Source organism: Platalea leucorodia (genome assembly GCF_965183815.1).
Source record: "Platalea leucorodia genome assembly, chromosome: 2".
Lineage (NCBI taxonomy): Eukaryota > Metazoa > Chordata > Aves > Pelecaniformes > Threskiornithidae > Platalea > Platalea leucorodia.
The window spans coordinates 80,374,278-80,394,657 of NC_138824.1; positions in this window are offsets into that span (position 1 = coordinate 80,374,278).

The window sequence follows — 20,380 nt, forward strand, 5'->3', positions numbered from 1 at the left end:
TGAGAGCTACCGGTTAATACCCCATACAGAAGTGAGGAGAAAAAAAAAAACAAACCTCATGCAATTTTTAAAGAATACCAAACAATCCAATCTCACTTGGCAGGGATTTTTCTGCCAGCTAAGAAAGCATCCATTTGTGGGTCAACAATGAATGGCTTGTCTGCAGCAGGGGGCTTTTAATATTTCAGCTGAGTTCACCAGGCAGTGTGTTACTACAGTCTTTGACAATTACCAGAAGGAATGCAGGAACCGTCAAAGCATCTGTTTTCAAGCACTTGCAACATAAAGGCTTTCTAAAAAACACAGGTACTTGGAGCCCTGAGCACTTACTGCAGTACCAAGGATAGGGAAGCAGAGACCATGGTTTTCTTTCCTCTCTGTATCCCATTAACTATTTATTTGCAATTTCACCTCTTTTATAGTGTTTTCAGTTATGGTCCCTGCTCAGCTCCTTTTATTTTCTTCTGTTATGTTGCAAGTGCTATTTTATTTCTTTTTTCTCCCCTTCTTCCCATTGTATCAACCTGCTTTTAAAGTTAGGAACCTGCTAAACTTCTTATCTTTATCTGGATCCTCTCTGGTTCTGGTGTAACATCTGGAGCTTTTTGACCATGATTTCGAAACCCGTCTGTGACCCCCCTCTTCCTGCTGTGAAAGGGATGATCCAGAAACAAATTAAAAACTGATGACTGCCCAGCTCTGTGCCCACAGTTGCTGCATCATGCCAAGACAGTGGTTGGATGTGGGAAGCTCCAGCATAAGGAACACCACGGTAAAAAAAAGTACTATAAGACCATTTGAGGAAGAAAAAAAAGTGAAGACTTCAAAAGTTCATGGAAAGGAGAGTCCTATGAGATTATGGGGAAAAAAAAAAGCATAAAGATGAAGAAAAAATGTCTGTGGAGAGCAAGGGTGCCTGTGGGGACACATTTTGAGGAGAAGGAGAGATGTGACTACAGTGGGAACTAATAAAATGAGTTATTCCCATCTGCCTCTCATCTGGTACCGAAAAAAAGTCCATGATATACTCTTAGGTATGTTGTCAGATGAAAAGTAACTCAGAATTAGAAGGGAAAATGATGACAGATTTACAACATAGTTATTAGAAATCCCAACCAAAGCTGCGAAGAGCCATGGGGTAACAATGAAGGGCAGCCATTGCTGACAGTTGCTAGATTTAGATTTGATACTCTGTAGAGCGAAATGCCTCTTGGTCCTGAGCACAAGGTGGATTTTTTTACTTCCTTGTGCCCTGTGGCATGTCGCACTGGAAGAATGCACAGTTGTTTCACAGTTATTTCAATCAAGGTCTCAAACTTGCTGAGAATGCCCTTTCAAAATAGTAAAAAGGTGTAAAAGATCAAGGAAACCTTAACAAAGCTTTGGAGCTAAATGGGTAGTTTTAATTCCTTATGATGTCAATAATTTGCTCTGTAATTACAGCTTATACAGTAATAAAGATAAATGAAAGTCAGCTAAAATTATCTAGAAGGATAATTGTCTCCTTAAAGCACACAAAGACAACCATTTGCATACGGCAAAATCTTGCGTGTTCTTTAGCAGTCCTGTCATTTGTGCTGATCTCCCAGCAATGTACTAGACTGATTTGGTTTTGGTTTGGTTTTAGGTGCAAGTATAAAACGACTGATCCAGACGCTGGTCATTCGTGCTGAGGCTGGATTTGTTTTATGCCTCTTTCTGCAGGACACCCAGGGAAGCTGAGCAGAGACCAGCCCTTTTTGGTTTCAGGGTTAATACTCCTGGTCCAAGCTGCCCACATGAAGAGGCACAGGGTTTACCCTGCTCGAAAGGCTTTCCTCCCTCCCAGCAGTGCCTGTCTCACAGTCAGCGTGGCATGGCCCTGGGGAACACAGATTGCCAGCCCAACTCTTCAGCCTCTCGCCAGCTCTTTAACCTCACACACTGGCTGCAAGACCCCAAGCAGGGCCGCAGGGGTCTTGCCACTCTTGGTATTGCCTTGCTATATAACCCACCACAAAAATGGGGAGATCTCAGTTTCTTGGGGCTGCTTTCTTTCTTGAACATGACTTTTGCTGGGAGTACCAATGCTTTTCTGTGTACATTCAGTGGCTGGCTGCTTAGTTAAGGGGCTAGGTAAGTATTTTTTCCCTTCAGAAAAGATGATTTTTGGCAAACAGTGTGGTGACTAGGGATAGACCCTGTAGAAGATGAGGAATTGTGGACCATAGGAAGCTCTATGCATGATACATCTGTGTAAAGGCTTTCTTTGTATCTATCTGTGTCTATCTATCTATCTTTATCTGCCTGTATCCATTATCTGCATTTTCATTTCTGCTTAAGTATTACGTGATCAGTAATCGGTGTAGGCCAGTTACAGCTGACACTCAAAGACTGAATGTCTGAATTAAACCTGAGACCAGCCTGTTGTAAAGAACTCTCATCTTTGCAGAAGAAATAAACTAAATGCGACAGGAACTCACAGGGGCAGAAAACTTTCAGTTGGTCTGGTAGGTATTAACCACCTCACTACCCCAGCATAATGAAACTCCATCAAACACAATGAAACTCTAGAAGCCCCTAGGATTATGTGAGCTGCCTCCTACAAAGCAGATTTGTACTCACCCTGACTGGTGAAAGCCAGTGGAAAAACTACTGTCTGCTGCTAATGGAAATTATCAACACCTTCTTCAAAGAAGCTAGCTTGTCAAGCTCCCTGAAAACAGCCATAGTTTCAAAAAGAATAAGGAAGTTAGTTAGAAAAGCCACGTCACGCATTTCCCTATCTCCAGCCTGGGAAAATTGCTGAGAGGCAGAGAATGAAAAGCATGTGACATCTGCCATCATGCTTCCTAACTGGGCTGAACTGCTCCTCGAGGTACTATAATATTACTGACGACAATGAATACCAATCACATCCTAAAGCTCCTATTTTTTGGCTCTCTGCAGCTCCAGAACTGCAGAACATGAGTTACAGAGTCACCACACCTGGAGTAACTGACATCACCATCGTTTTAATTATTCCTCCTTAAGAAAAGTCAGTGACTCATGGTAGGCAATAGTCTTTCTAGCCCAAATGTTCTTTTTTTTCATCTTTTCAAAACATAAAGATAATATTTGGGATTGTGATGCGATGTTATGTGATGTCAGGCCCACAGAAGGCTGGCAACGCGCTGGCATAGCCAGCAAGATCACAAGATTGCGTTTCCCTCTAGGAGGAATCAGCATCCAGAAGAAAAGCCACTGACTCAGACTATCCATGGCAGACTTAAATAATGTTACCTGGAAGAAAAGAATGAACTAGCCAAAATACCATACTCCATTTCCATGTTTTCCTCTATTTAAGAGACTGAATAGAAGTGGATACATTTGACAATTGTCTGGACAATTGATGCTAGCAGTGAAAAATGCCTTATTTGAATCACCAGCAGTGAAATTAATCTCATCTAGTTCAAGCTGGTGCAAAATAAAGTTGTGAGTTTAGCTAATCATCTAGACTCTTCCTGTATTCTGTGGAGACTTACAGACATTTATGAAAGGTGAATCATCCCTCCCTGGGTATTCAGTAGAGGGTGGAATAATCACTCTTTAGAGGTGTCTGTCCTTCTCCCTTGGCTCTAGCAGGAAGCTAAGTGCTAGTTTAGGCTAAATGATTAGCGTTTAATTGGTAGGCAAGATTAATCCCAGTTCATTTTAAAAATTCTCTGGCTACAATATGCTTAATGCCTTCCCATGAATTCTGTAACATACTTTACTATTGCCTAGAGGTGGAAATGATGCGTTTCAAGCTCTGGAACACAGAGGCAGACTTCTGCCTTGTGCTAAGCTGCTGGAGCCACATTAACCCTTTATCTCAACTTTCTCCTGGGTTCCAGTTTGTGGCCATGGCTGGTTTGAAACCTGGATTTTACTTTTCAGTGGTAACAATGAGCTGAGTGTTACAGAAACACAAAGATATCCTAGGCAAAGGCCCTAAGAGACATGAGATTTTTTTGCTGGGGTTCTGTTACTTAGAGGCTTCATGTTGAGAAGGGTGGTGATTTTCCTGCTTTTTTCAGGGCGTAAGGCTGAACCACAGGCATTTAAGGCCATGACCTATCATCTTGCAGGATAAGGATTGAAGATGATGCTAGATTGAGACAGGATTTTTTAAATGATGATCGTTAGATGCTTGATCCAGAATGTCACATGAGAATGGGTGCAAATCACTCTACCTTCTGCCTCTAGCCTTTTCTTCCTCCCACTCTTCCCTTTCACTTCCAGCTCATGCAGAATTCTCAGTGTATTTTAATAACATTTTTTCCCTCCCAAATTCTGCTTTCAGTGAGAATCCACTTTGATCATGATAATCGAATGATTTTTTTCAATAGTGGTACATTAAATTGCAATTGTGTAGTACTGAGTTTGAATCACAGTTCTTCCTAATTTTTTTCTGTAAATCTGGTGCTTCCTACCGTTATTGTGCAGCACTGAGAGAAATGAATCACTGACCCTTCCTAGGGGAGAGTCATGTAACAGCTTCAGGTTTCTGTTGCTGAGTTTTATAACAGTAGTAACATAAGAATTTATTGCTGACCTGATACGCAGGAACAAAATCTTGCCACTTAATAAAGCTATTAAACACTCTGTTTTTTTCCCACGTAACAGATCAAACTTACAACATTACCCAAATTTCCCTGGCACTACTAGTCAGTATTTAATTCCATTGTACAGAATCATATGGTTTGTCCATAGATTTTATAATCCTGGAAGATACTGTGTCTGGAAAGTTTTTTTATTGCAATTCAATACATCCTAGATATTACCATCAAAGATTAAACGTCATTCTATCAACAGTGCTTGTTAGGGAAAACACCTGGTGTATATACAGCAAAGGTTATTATATTTCCCTTTCACAGTAGAGGTTTTAAGTCTTAACAATGGACTAGCTTTTTATAGCTGAGATTAAAGCTGAGAATATGACAAGCAGAGAGAGGTGCTCCTCTGTTTATTGAATTATCTGATGATTTAAACAGGAGAGGAAAAAGATAATTTTCCCCAAAAAGCTTCTTTTTTTTTTTTTTTAAGCAATCATATGTATAATGCCAAGTTCTAAAAACATTATTCTTCTAAGAAATTTTCCACCTCTATTTTTTCAAGTATACCTATTTCTCAAAAAGGGATTTTTTATTTGTTTAAATCTTGAATTGTACATTTTCATGTGCAGCTGAAACTAGATTAATCAAAAGTGGAATTAAGGTAAGATTTATTTTTTAAGGCCATAATTCTGTTACATTAATCACTGCAACAATTTCAATATGAAAACTCTCCATCTATTGAAATCTTTAAAGCCACTCTGAGTGCACACTGAGGGGACACACTCACACTAGAAGGTACTGGTGTAGGTCACTGAATGAAATTAAGGGTGATACAACCCCGGGGTCATCTCTGTGAGGCTCCATTGTGAGCCTGGCTCAGCACTGCTCCGGCCGAAGTGCTGCTGAGGGTCCCTGAGCCCTCTCCTGAGCTAAAGCCACGTGAGCAAAGAAAAGGGAAAGCAAAGATGGGAGTGAGTCTGTAATGGTTAGTCCAGGACTTCAGAGGGAAGTACTGATGTGAAGGCTGTAAAACTGAGTGGTGGTGGGAAGTAGAGAGGCAGATGATGGCAACTCAGCAAGATAAAGGTTCAGACATGCAATGAGAGATGGCACTTCCTTGCCTGACTGATGGCTGCAGGGCCAGCAGAGCCTTGCCAGTGAGCGGTGAGCATATTAGTACTTATTAGCCAATAAATACATTCTGTGTACTCACAAATTGCATATGGTCCTTCTTCAAGTCTTTGCACAGGCTGAAAGATGTTCAGTTGATAGGTCCTCTGTTACAGCTATGCCAATAAGCTCAGAGTAAGCCAGATCCATAGCCGGCATCCCGTGGCATGCCGAGCCTGCCCCTGGCTAGCAGCTCCCTCCCTGCCCCTGAGCGGGCCCACAGGCTGCCCTGGCATGCTCGTAGGCAGTGCCTAGTGGCCTCCGAAGGACACATTCCTGCTCCCTCTTATTGCCACACTCACAGCAGGCCTGTGTGTGAGGGGTGAGCCCCCAGCCCAGGCGCTGGCCTCCAAGGTCACCCTCCGCAGAAAACAGAGAAGCAGCCAGTCTTCCTCTCTGGGCTTAAAACTAGCAATCCATCTATCTAGATACCTATCATCTGCATGAAACTTTCATTTATTTAAGCAAAATATTAAAGGTAGGTAATACATAGTGTGAATATATAAACATTTATTTACTGAATCTGTGCCCTGATTTACAAGTAGACTGGGATAAAAATGTTCCTTAAATGGCCTAAGACTCTCATCAAGGTCCTGCAAGCACCTTCTCCTCTTATTAGACATAACTCACCCTACTCTGACTCTTCCCCTGGAAGCTGAAGCTGAGGCTTGCTATCGAGGACTTCACAGGGTATGAAGTGCTAACCTGGCAGCATCTGGCCTGCAGACACTGAAAAAAGAGGAGCCTTCCGTAATTTAAACAGCTTCAAAATGAAAATGATGAGATTCTTAGTAACTGGGATACATTTAAGATTGCTTGTCATGTTGTAGCTGTTCATTGATCGGGAATCACAGCATTCACATGCCTTTTCAGTTTTTAATACTAAATTAAAATTGATCCTGAAAGAAACATTGAATAATTTTTGAACTTTCTGAATGCATTTTTTCTTTAACTTTTTCTATGCACATTTTTTAAAAGCATGAAAAAGACATCTCCAAAAGAGATGGGAAGTTGGATTAAATTCACTGATATAACTCTGGAAAAAATGTGAGGCTACAAATTTGTGGCTTTTTTAAAAGAAACATATTTGGGAAAAAGTTGTTAAGTCTTGTTGCCAGGACACCTAAAAAAATGTTTTTGTTTCAAATCCATTTTATGAAGACTTAGCTTGTATTTCACTTATGTCGATGGATGAGATATTAATTGGTCAAAGCATGGATGCACATATGGATAGAGAAGGCCCACAGTCTGGGAACCCCGTCTGTAAGCCTGCCTCAGCTGGGAAGTATATGGCTCCTGGTAGCACGGGAGTTAGGGTGCAACAAAGCAATTCACTTCCACCTTGCCTCCTAACAGTATATGTTAACTTGGGAAAGTCCAATGCTAACACAGCTCTACAGCTTCCCGACCACAACTGGCTTGTATATATGGCCAGCTTAAAAGCTGGGCATTTGCCAAAGTGGACATACCTAAAAGAGAACATAATTATGTGTGTAATGGGTCGTTGCCACACAGATGGTCTCCCTGCTAATGCTGAAGGCAACACGCTGCCATGATTAATTTTGATCCCCACATGTGTATGGCACGTGGGAGACAAGCCCCAAACTGAGAGAGCCCGAAACAGAGTGCACGGAGGTCAGCAGGAGCCCTGGCAGTGGTACTGCTGCAGAGCCAAGGGGGCTGCTGCAGAAGATGAGTCTCCCCCCAGGGTTCTCCAGGCTGTAAGCAGACAAGATGGCCAGACAGACAGGGATCTGGCAGCTGCATCCTGAGCACATATGTGGCCTCTGGTAGGGGTGCAGAAAGGACACTTTGCTTTTCTCAGGCAGAGCGAGCGCCTGATCCCCCAGCAAATGCAAATCCATGTACCTCTCTGCAACATGCGCAGAGGGGAGCCGCACAGAGGCAGCACCAACCTCCATGCACCTCCAGCCATTGCAGTAATGTCCTTCTGGGAGTAGAGAGATCTGGCCTTAAATGAATAAATCACACAACATAGATGGAGGAATTAGTGCCTTCTGCTGTATCTTCTTTAAGTATGATAAAAGTCGCTTGTCAGCTTCTTCTGTGCAAGTAAAAATATCTTCAGCTGACTCTTTGTTTTTCCTTATGCATATTCTTTTCTGATTCTAAGATTCTGCATTTGCATCACAGTGCTATCCTGATTCCCAATGGTATGAGATTTTTTTTCATATGTTCTCTTTTCTTCCTAGATTAGGCTGGTGATTTATTGTACCCACTAAGGACTTTTCTAAACTCAGACCAGTATGTGAATTCCCTTTCTTTGCTTCCTGACTTTATTCAAAACTGGAGAGAGCACCAGTAATTCAAATGCAAGTAGCAAGGCTGGGAATGGTTTCTGACTCACTGTAATTACTGGCGCAAAGATAGTTAAATAGAGCTACTGATAAGTCTGCTATGATAAGTCTGATATAGCAAAGGGAAAAGATTCTCCTCCTCCTTCCCGTTATACATAAAAATAGCTGTATGCTAAAAGGGCAGGAAATAAAAAAAAAAAGTTGTTTTTTTTTCCTTTAAGCCTGAGCCTCAAGATGATATGCCCAAGAGAGCCTACCAAAAACAGGGGATCAAAGTTCAGCAGTAACATAAAACTGAATGAGCAGAGATTCCATTAGAGATTAAAATGATAAAATTAAGGTCAATTAATTTAGGTCAACCCAGTAATGACCCAGTTGTTAACTATGGGCTATTTTATGTGTCTAGAGTACCTTGCCTGCTGCTCTGGAGAAGCCATGTCTCCTATAGATCCTGTGGCACATCTGCCAGCCCCACTAGCTATCTCCCATGCCCTCAGGTTTCTCAAATGGCACTACATGCCTATGCTTAGGTGCTAGTCACTTACATGTTGGCATTTAGGTGTCTTCGTTTTGAACCAAACATCCCACAGAATATCTGTTTCCTCTTCCATCTGATCTGAAATTATTTTGTTTGTTTGTTTGTTTGTTTTATACTGCATATAAAGCTGGAAAAATCATTTAGTAGTTTTTGGAAAAAAAATCACATAATTTTTTTTAGAATAACAGTCATCATTCATTGTCAGATCTTCATGTGCCTCTTCATGTAAAATAAATTGGTAAGCACCTAGAAAATAGCTTCAAAATAAGTAGAAGTTAACATGCATTTGTCAAGAACAAATATATCTGACAAAACTTATTTCCTTCTACAGTAGGGTAACCAGATCTGGGAAGAGACAAGAGGCAGTATTTGTCACGTAGTTAGTACTCAGTGAAGCTTCTGGCACTGTCTCCTGTGACAATCTTAGAAACAACCAAGGGAAATGTTATCAGACTGAAACTACCACAAGTAGGCATAAGAGTCATTAGAAAAAACTCTGCTCAGAGAGTAGCTATCATTAAGTTCATTGTCACGATAGTGGCACTGATGGGTATTCCTCAGAGGAAGGGAGGGTCTGTCTCAAGCTGAACACTCCTTGGTTAGTTCCCCGACACCCCGAAGGGGTGGAACAGAGGAAATATTTATTACATTTGCAGCTGACACAAAGCCAGACTGTAAATTCATTGCAGCACAGGACTGAAAACAAACATGATCCTGACAAGGTGGGATTAAAAACAGACATGCTGCTGACAAGGTGAAGACAGACTGGAGGTAGCTCTCCTGAAGGGTCTACAGGGCTTGCAGTGACTGTGATGGGTATGTTATTCAACATTGCCATAGTGTCATGAGAAAGGCATGGAGTTTGAAGACTTGAAAGATGATTGCTTTTATCCTTCTGCTCCAAACAGCTGCTAAAGTCTTGCACTGAGTTTTGTACCCAGTTTTGGGCCCTGCCTTTGTAGTAAAAGCAATGTAGATCCACTGAAAAGAATCCACAAGGAAGCAATACAAATGATGACAAATCTCAAAAAACATGATTTATGGGGAAAGACTGAATCAACTAAGGACTTGAAACCCAAAACAAGAGGAAAAAAAACATAGGGGATGTGGTATCAGTCTTCAAGCACAGCAAGTGAAACATTGCCTAACTGCCGTATTTGGATGTTTATGGCTCTAGGTGTCAGAATTAGTTTCAGTTAAGCTCATTCAGCAGGCCCATGTGTGCTCCAGTTAAACCTCTTTACTGGTGTTGATATGCCATAACACCATAATGGGGTCCAACACACACTGGAGGAGGGCAAGGATGCTATATTCAGCATTCCCAGCACTTGGGCCTGGCATAGCCTTGTTTGGGAGAGCTGATGGGACACCAGCACAGCACTGTGATAGTTGCAGGCACACTGAATTCACCGAGAGTTTCCCTTGACTAAAGTGGTTATAAAGCATGCTAATTCAAGGAATGGTGAACTACATATCATGCCATGCCTCTGCCAGGAGAAAAGTGTAGAATTCATAAATCTTGTATTGTAGTTGGCTCATGTACTTTATATTCTTTTCAATTTTTGGTAATAAAAGGTGTCTAAATAGGTGTGATTCTTCTAGCATGAGCTCGATGAGCAGTTCTGAGCAAGTTTAGATAGGGTATCTCTGAGGCAAGGCTGCAGGAATGTGATGGAAAGCTGTCTTTCAGCCAAAAATGAAATTAAACTTTTTTTTATACTGCTGGCTGGAATTTGTGACTCAGAGATAATCCCAAAACTATGTTGATTCAGAGAGAGAGAGAAAAATCCTCTGAACTCCATTTTACTCATCTTGCCCACAGCTCATTAATCCCAGTAAAACCCCTCTTTGTTCTCTCCCCTACCTGTGCACCTCTCCAAATTTAGCTTTGCTGTTATTACCCTTGACTTCAATAGTTCTACATCACATCTTGACTTCAATAGGTCTACATCACAAAATAATTTTTCTCCAGAACTGCTTCAGTTCCTATGAAATTATGTGGAGGAGAAAGCTTGTGTGAGCAGGGAAGAGTGGCTTGGTTTCAGGCAGTCACCTTGATCTAATGTGAGGGGGTGAGGCTGGGAGCCCTTCCCTTCCTCTTTCCATGAAGGTTGCTATCCTTGGTCATAAAAAGTCAGGCAAATCCACCCATGTGTTGACCTGATGTTTTTCCTCACTACATCTTTCACTGTTTTCCTCAAGGCTATCACTGGGATAAATTTCTGGAAAGCTGCCTCCAGCAGGGCACATGCCCTGTGATTTGCCTTCAATGGGAATTCCTTAGCAAGGCAGTGATTCATGAACAAATTGCTAGTCTGTTGACCATTATCTTAAATTGAGATTAGATAAGGTTTAACTACCACTCTTACTTTTGTTAAGCTCATTCTGCCCAAACTAAAGTCATTACTGAAAGTCACTGGTTTACTTTAGCAGAAATTAAGAGGTAGAGTTAACATTCTTTATTATAAAAATCAAGACACATTCATACAATCCAAAACTTGCTAATAAATTGTTATTTCTTTTCATATCCACAATTTCCTTAGCCTGGTAAAACAAAATCACCGACAGATGGTCAAAGCACCATCTTTTATAACCCAAATCATCTAGATTACACATTCATTTATATATATCCCATAATACATCTGCAGTATCTTATTCCAATAACTAAACATCAGTTCATTTACATTTACATAAATCCCATATTTTAACAGCATTCGGAGCACAATAACCTTACAAAGATCTTGTCAAAATCCTTTTGGATTACAGCGACTGTAGTTACATTTCATTAACATCCTTGATAGTGAGACCTCACCAATGCCTTGGCAAAACTTCCTCGTAATCCAGCATCAAACATCCTCACCACTGTTCAGAGACATTCCATTCCAGCAATTCAGCACAAGAACATCCATCGTTGCTTTTAACCACTTAATCAGTGCCTGTTTCTGTGTAAAACACAAATCAGCCCTACTTCTACCACATCAACCACCAAGCTCCCAAACCTAGAGGCCTCATAGGAACACAGCACTCGCCTAGTTATATAATTTAACAAAAACCTTGGTAGGGTCAAGTAGAGCCAGAAAAAAGTGGCTCCACGTTCCCACCGTGCTATTGGAAGGGCACAGGGTTTATAAGGACATAGGATTAATTCCAAGCTTGTATAGTTTGGGAAATACCTAAGGACATAAGTACCTGCTTGCATGTGAATCAGGATCGTAGGCTGACAGAGTTTTAGGCAGCATAAATGAAGGAACATTTTGTTCAAATAGTGAAAATTAACAAAAGTAACGGAGCAAGTTGCCACAACCAGTGAGAATAAGTTACAGTTTAAAAGCTGTCTCCATTTCAATAATTACTGATGTTATAAATCACAGAGGTAAGGAGAAAGACTGTCATTTTACAAAAGTTTTTCATGCTGTTTTGTTTCCTGCTGTTGGATGTTTCAAATTTCTTTTTCTTTTTAATGAGTAGAAAAGGAAAAGAAAATGTTCCCAGTTCCTTCTTCCTTGACTTGTATTTCAGTTCCTTTATTTTCTGCTGCTGCTTCTGACTCTGAGACCCCTAAGCAGGATGGGCCAGTGCAGTTTCACAAGCTATTCCCATGCTCTCTGCAAATAGAAATCCTGACTGGTCCCTCCAAAGCACACCAGACTATCTCAGTCCTGTCCTTATTCCACTTTTCACTGTGAACCCCATTAAATCCCTCTTTGCCAAGCCTTTTCCAAAATATTTGCCTAGTTTGGGTAATTTTCTGTCAGTTTTCCGTAGTTATCCTTCCTGAAGCGCTAATCCTTTTCCCATCAGAAAGTGCTTCCTGTAGAAACTCTCACCTTTTATTTGAGCAATTCTTTTTCTATCAATCAGCCTGAAGTGCATCAACAATCTTCACTATAACATTTCTGCAGCCTGAGTCATTTCCTTCCCTTTTACGAAGAACAAGCAGTTAACAATACTTTGCATGTGAAGGATTTTCAACTGTGCACTCTATTAACCTGAAGGATGAATCATACCTCACCACAGCATCATTAGATAAATACTCATGCTGTTCAGAAACAGATAAAAAGAAACCTCTGAAAGTAACCTATACAGTGCAGAGAGGTGAGTCTAAGATAAAACCCTGAAAAAAGGGGTATTTACATCCATCCACAGAATATTTTTCTCTCCCCATTAAGATTTTCTGGATGGCAGCCAACCAAAAAAATCTAACATGAATATCAAAAGGACTCTCAGTTATCCTTGAGAGAACCAGCCCTATTTCCTTTGCAGAAGATGCAAATAAATTACATAGTAAAATAGGTACTTTTGATCTCAGCATCTGACTTAAAGAGCCAGCACTTCTCAGCTATCTCTTACACATTCCTTTTAATTTATAATTGTTGGTTACTTTTCCATTAGAAGAGAATTATGCTGAGGAGCTCTTGGTTCCATAAACAAAACCCATTTGGCATACGCACTGTGAGTTTGAAATACTTGTACTCGGTCTATCATACTGATATGTGCTTACTATCGTGAGGAATGAATGATGCAGCCATGTCAACTGGTATCTAGCCATTCTAGCTTTGATACAATCTTATAGCTACGCATTTAATTCAGGAAAAGCCAGAGGAGATCTGATTGTGACACCTATTAAAACAAACTTTAAGAATAATGCTAGAACAATGTTAACAGCATTTTGCAGTGTTGGACAAGATACCTAGTTTGGAGTCTAAAATACTTGTGCACATGATCAATGCAATAGGGTGCATACAAGCACATATATCTCCAAGGCGGTTCGTTCTGTGGCCAAATAGATGCATTTTCATTCATTGACTTTGCCTGGATGGCCATTTTACTGAAGTATTATTATAAATAACTTGCTTTGAAAAAGCAAGAGCTCAGTGGCTAGAACAGTCTTTGGTTAGGGGAGATGTCTACATTTAATACAACTTTGACTTACAATATTTCACCTTGTTCATATTTAAGAGGTGAAACCTGGGCTTCACTGAGGCCAATGAAAAATTGCCTGCTTACTTCAGCACAGCAAGGATTTTAAGTCAGAAACTGTCTATAAATTTCTGTATTATATCCAAAGAAATGGATTTACTGTATAAGCACCACTATAAAAATGTCAATATCCCATCCATTTGATAAATATATAGAGTGATAGTCACTTGATCTGCCTTTAGCTATCTAAAAGGCAAGTATCAAGTACATGCTAGCTGCCTTTGACTCCTCATATGACCAATGGTGAAAGATCAGTCATGGAATGGGATTCTTCCTGTTCCAAGTTAGGTTGCTAGAATACCTGGGATGAATATTTGGAGATGTTTTTTGCTTCCCATTACTTATAGAAAATGCCTAGAAAATATGTTTAGGCCTAGTCAACTAATATTTGCGCATTTAGATTGAAGTGTGATTAATCTCACCCACAAAGCTTCATCTCAGAAACAGCAAGGTTCCTTTTCTCCTCTTGCTGTCCTGTGAAGCAACCTTCTTGATTTCTATAGCCCTAACTGCCCATAAACAGGTTGACTGCTTTTATTCTCGTACCAATATTGACTTTTACTTAAAACTGTTATTCTCCTTTCCTGGTGCTACCCCTAATCCTATGTTTACAGACACAACCACCTTATCTCCATTCAGCCATCAATTGCTAGACTAAATAAACCACATATATATCTCCTCTTCTAACCTAGGGTCTCCCTTGGCTTTCCCTTCTGATGATCCTTTCTCTGATCCTGTGCTACTAAATATCACCTTTCTTGACTATAGTGGACCAGAATTTTGCAGTCTTCCAGATGAACTTCTACCAGGCTCATTGCACCATAATAGCAACCCTTTCTGGTTTTACCTTCCTCAGTGCATTTACCAGTTATTTTATTTCTGTCTTCAACTTCTATCTTTCATTATCAGAGTTCCAGTCATGATAAGTCTTCCACTTTGTTTCTGTTACTATTATAATATCTGATTAAAAATATGTTGTATATGTCAGTTGTAACAAATAACAATTTTGCACACACAGGTTTGGTTGCTTATTTTGCATCGTCTTTGTTTTGACAATGACGACCAGTGGTGTGAGCCTTCATGCAGTGGAATTTGTCAAACTTTTAGGAGAGTGAGGAGAAAAACACGGGACAATGATTTTCCACTTTTCAAAATTAACTGTGAGGCCTGGCTGCCCACAAGCACTACCGAACCTGAGGCATAAGGAGGCAGCTTTCCACGCTGTCATGGAAACACGGAAAAATGTATCCCAGCCTTCTTACGCAGACCTTCCTATGAGGGTGAATGCCCCTTAAAATTTTCTCTTTGAGCCTTTTGGACATGTCTTTAGAAGATCTTCACACCCTGTCCTGCAGCAGATTTCCCTTGCATTTCCTGACTATAGCAGAAGCTGGGGAAGCTACTGGAGAAATGTTTGAACCTTGCTCGTGGAGCTAGTTTAACCTCTCTTTCTGTGGGGTCAGGTTCCTTAGCCAGAGGAGCCTGCTTAAAGCTTCATAGCATAACTCTGTCGCCACACAAGATGTGGAGACAAGGGCCAGCCTGTGGCCTCCCTGTTCCTACCATGAGAAAGGTCAGGGAAGAATTAGAGCTGAAGACCTTTGGGAGCTGGCTTGCCTCTCCTGCTTTTGGGGAAGCAGGAAAAATTGGGCCAGTGGGAACACATTTAGGGAAAGTTGTACCCACACACACCAACCCACCCCTCAGCATGATTTGCAGAGCTTTTCAATTCCACAGACAGATAAAATGTTGTCAGGATCTAGGGCTACAGCACCTCTGGGTACATGAGAACCAGCACAAGTGCAGGTGCTTTATACCAAATCCATAAAAATATTTTCCTGCCCCTGTACCAAATAGCAGCTGGACAGAATGACATCTATTGAATGACATCTACATAAAATTGGTCACTTTTTTTTTAATGCTACATGTTTCTTCTTGCATAGTTAAAAATACATGAAAGCATTCATAACTTGATGGTAATTCAGCCTTGAAACTGGCTAATGGCTTATTTAGGCTCCAGAACTGGTGAGAACTCTACTTGTTCCTACTAAATTTATTCACCCTGAGAGATTTCCAAGTAACACTAATATGGACCACTGACTTCATAAGAACAGAAAGACAAAGCGTTCCTGTTTCAACCTTTCCATGGAGGGATGCAGGAAGGCAGCATCAGGATTCTAATAAGAAAGGATGGTTTGGGTACAGTTGTTTGAATTATTGATTGTGAATAACTAACTTTTTTTTTTCTGTTGTTCTTTTTGTGTATATAATTCAAAGATTTATCCTAATTTCCTCTATTGGTCTTGCATTTCTAAGAATTTACAGCATAACTCGCAGCACTTTCTTAATAATACCTCCTATTTATCTAAATATATGCAATGTAGGAATGCTGTGACCCAACTGTTAGAAGAGAAACAATATCAACTATTAATTTTACAGAAACGAGTCTTGTTTTTCAATTGTTTCAGCCCCTGTGTTACTTTGTACTGACAATTATTCATGCACATGCCAAGGTTGAATTCAGTTGTGTTTCTCTCTCTTCACCTACATGAATAACTTCTTAAATTAGAATTGATGGAAACTACATTTATGAGCTGTATTATGCTGTTCTGAACTCAATCTCCATCTGTATTTATCTTCTACGTCCTACGTTGTTCCTCACCTCTACCCTCTGCCATAAGCTACTAACATTATATCAGCAATGTTTGTTTTCAAAGTAGTTTGACAAAACCTAACAGTTAAAAAAAAAACCCAAACATTTTCAACTCCAACTTTAATAGATGTTCAATGAGCATGTGGATGTAAACTGATGGACAAATTGAGAGAAAGGTCACAGTCACCTGAAGAAATTAAAAGGATATGTTACTGATTGTGTTAAGGAACAAATCTCCATTTGCTAATTTCTAATTCTGGGTTGGGTCTACCACTGGTCGTAATCACTAGTCTTCCTACACCTACAAATCTGGATGAACCTATTTCATCCTCAGTTTGGCCATCGCTACTACTCGCACAGACAAGGTGACAGAAATACAGATCAAATTGCCTCCTGCCAGTGGGAGATGTCACTGTGCTAGCACCACCTTCACACCTGCCACAGGGAGGACTTTTCCATGTTTCCATAAGGAATTAGAGCCTATGCTTCCCGAAAGAGACACATACTTCTAGGTTGGGAACTACTGCTAGAGAGGACACACTATCTTTAAAAATGAAAAAAAACCAAAACAAAACAAAAAACAAACAAGCTGAGATTAATGAGGTTGAATATATATATTGCTATTAAAGGGAACATGTTCCAGGGTTATCCTAAAATAATCTACTATTCCTCTGCTTGTGCTCCTTAATCAGGTCTCATAACACTGTTCTAATTAGAGAGCAATACTATTAAGCCCAGAATAATGAAACAAAATAATTCAGTAATTGTGGAAGAGTGACAGGCTTATCTGCATTCCTTCTTTAACTTCTACTTCAAAAATATTCTTGACTTTCAAGCTGCTATATTGCATTAGTATTTTGACTTCTCATTTCATTTTCTGTGAGCCTCCTGAAAAAGGTAATTTTCAAGGAAATAAAAAATAAATCCAACTTTTTAAGAGACACACTTCTTGCTACTCTAATATTTAAAATCTGAAAATGAGACTGAAAGCAGAAAAGAAAGGTGAAGAAATGGAGGGATAACAGAAATATTTTCAAATGGAATAGTTTGTTTTCCATATAAAATAATTTCCCATCTTCTTGTGTGGCAGTTGGCTGTGATTTTTTAAATGTTTGAGTGATCTAAACAGCTATAGCTTTTTTTCCCTGTTCAATGACTAACATTATACAGAACACAAAGCCTCCATTTGCTGTCTTTCAAAAACTTGATTATAAGCTGTTCTATGAATTCATGGGTTTTCAGGAATGCTCCTAATTACTCTGTGTCTGTGTGTATTAAAAAGAAATGCAGTGATATTCCTTGAGAGGAAACATCTCCATACATTCAAATAATTATATAGATTTGGACAAACAGTTAGAGGAAGCAGACTTCTAAACCTCTTTAGTTATTATCCATTTTTAAATGGAAGTCCAAGAACAATAGTCTTATGTCACAGCATTATATCATAACTTATGTATCTGTCGTTCTCATGGTTTTCATAAAAGTAACACAGCACCTGCTAAGAGAATTGTTCCCACCCTGCTTGGAGGAAACAGCAAAGCATTGCCTGAACAATTCACCAAAGAAGAACATTATTGAACCATACATTTTAAAAGAATCATACATTTTAAAACACACCTGTGCTGGCCTTCGGAAACAGCTCATGAGAAACTGCAGTTTTGCTAGCAGCTAATGTGCTTTCTCTAAAGACATGATTTAATGGGAACGCTGAGCTGTTCGCACAGAGGCTCCTGCTTCACTTGGGTTTGACCCTTTGGAAACTGAAGATTCATGGGCTTGTACCTACCTCTATGTAAATCAGGACTATCTCCTTTGAAGCCAACAGATGTAAAAATCTGGGTGAATAAAGGGGAATCAAGGCCTGAGGCTGTCATCCTTGCCCTGCTGCTTTTATTCAGGTTAGGATTTCAAACATATAATTGCTATATTTTTTCCTGTCATTTGGGAATGTGGATTGGGGCTGAGCTGTAACAAAAGGAAGAATAGGTGCAGACTTGCTTTGCACAGCTGCAGCACGGTGCCAGGGCAGGTAGCGGTGGCATGCTTCCAGCTGTCCTGTCACTCTGAATGATCTCTCTCAGCCCTGCTTCAGAACTCCCTCTGTTGCTGCTTCTCTCCCTCTCTCAGGCGGCAGTAAAAATCATAGTATCATAGAACCATTAAGGTTGGAAAAGACCCTTAAGATCATCGAGTCCAACCGTTAACCTATCCCTGCCAAGTCCGCCACTAAACCATGTCCTCGAGCACCACGTCTACCCTTCTTTTAAATACCTCTAGGGATGGAGACTCAACCACTTCCCTGGGCAGCCTGTTCCAATGCCTGACTACCCTTTCGGTGAAGAAGTCTTTCCTAATATCCAACCTAAACTTCCCTTGGCGCAGCTTGAGGCCGTTTCCTCTCGTCCTATCGCATGTTACTAGGGAGAAGAGACCGACACTGTTGATCACACTGTAGTAGAAGACTTCATGCCTTTCTAATACATTGTCATGCTTCTAAACCAGAACTGCCTCAAGGCTGATGGTATTCAAGCCCATATCTTTCCTATATCATCTTTGTGAAATATATGAGTCTCTCACCTTGAACTGGTATCACCATTTGTGATCCTTACTCAAAGCAAGATGAATCCCACCTGGGAAAGTTGTATACTCGGTCAATGGCTTAAACATCAGTCCACACATTGGAGGTGATGTTGCAAAGGTTATGGTTGCAGCCGATGTGTTCAGCAAACTGCCAGAGGCATGTGGCATCATAGGGCTTGCTAAAATAAGTAACATGATGAAAGATTATATTACTTACAGTCTTACTAACATGGTCTGCACTTGAATCAGAAAACCAATTAAAAAAATAAAAGAAACAGAATATTCCACTCCAAGAGCGGTGTTAATGCAAAAGCCTACCTCAGAAGAAAACACTTGCACCTGTACTGTTCAACTCCCACACGAATGACAAATCAGTCTGTCCTGGCATAGAGATTTATGTACACCGACACCTTAAGCTTCACAGTCCAAACCAAGAGTCTCATGCACATTGAAGCATTGTTCACATCATTGCTCTTTAGTCCCTTAATTTTTTCATATGAAAATCAAGTGCTAAATCAAAGGTTAAAATGTAAAGAGAGTTTCTTTCACTTCATAAAGCGCAATAAAACCAAATAGCTCAGCATAATCTCAACACCCACTATCAGCACTTGGGTGTGACCAGGGTTTTTCTCCATGTGGAGAAGACAAAGATTAAGGCTGAAGTTCAGAACACTACACTGAAGATGCTAATTTCTAAAGGGGCAACTAACTCAATAACACAGGAAAATACTGCATTTTACATTCCTGTATCTTAATACACACTTCCACTACTGGAAAGATCAGTATGTGAAAAGACATTAGAGATGGTGTTACAAGTAAATTGCCAGTACATCACTACATAAGCAACTTGTGCACATTTTTTGCTTATCACTAGCTTCCCAAAGCTGCCCCACTGATGGCCTTCAGACCAGGTGTGCCCTGGCCAGTTACTGAGACGGCCCAGTGTGTACTTTCTGTGTGGATCCAACACTTCACTCCTAAACCAGAAATGATGGCAGTGTTTCCAATTAAAACGAATAGCCTCAGTTTTGGTGAAACAGGTAAGAGCTACTAGCAGTTCTCTCTTTGTTTTGGTGCATGGGCTTATTTGGAATTTGTGCAGTTGTAACTAAAAGCAGAACATGGGAACTACTAGGCATCTCCTTTATCAGAATAATTAAGAAAGAAGTATTTATACTCTGTTCAACGTCAAATAATAGTTTAATGAAATCTGCCACAGCCAATAGTTCTTTGTAATGCTATAAATGCTGGCCATCTCAAAATGAAATTGTTAAAGAGTTGACACTTTAATTTGTGCTGTCAGTAGGGTCCTGTTGCATTTTCTAACATGGAAAGAATATAGTCTTTGCAATTAAAATGCAGGATTAAAACAGATGATGCACATTGCTGTTTAGTGACCTACTATTGCTAATATAATGAAGAATGTGCACGTGTTTTCACCTGTACTTGCCGATTTCCAGCTCTTCACAGTGCACCCAAACCCGAGGCTTCCTACCCTTGGGACCCACTGCTTGGTGGGGGTCTCTTTGCTGAGCAATTGAGAAATGGGATACGCAAAACAGACAAAGAATAAACTCATGGCAGA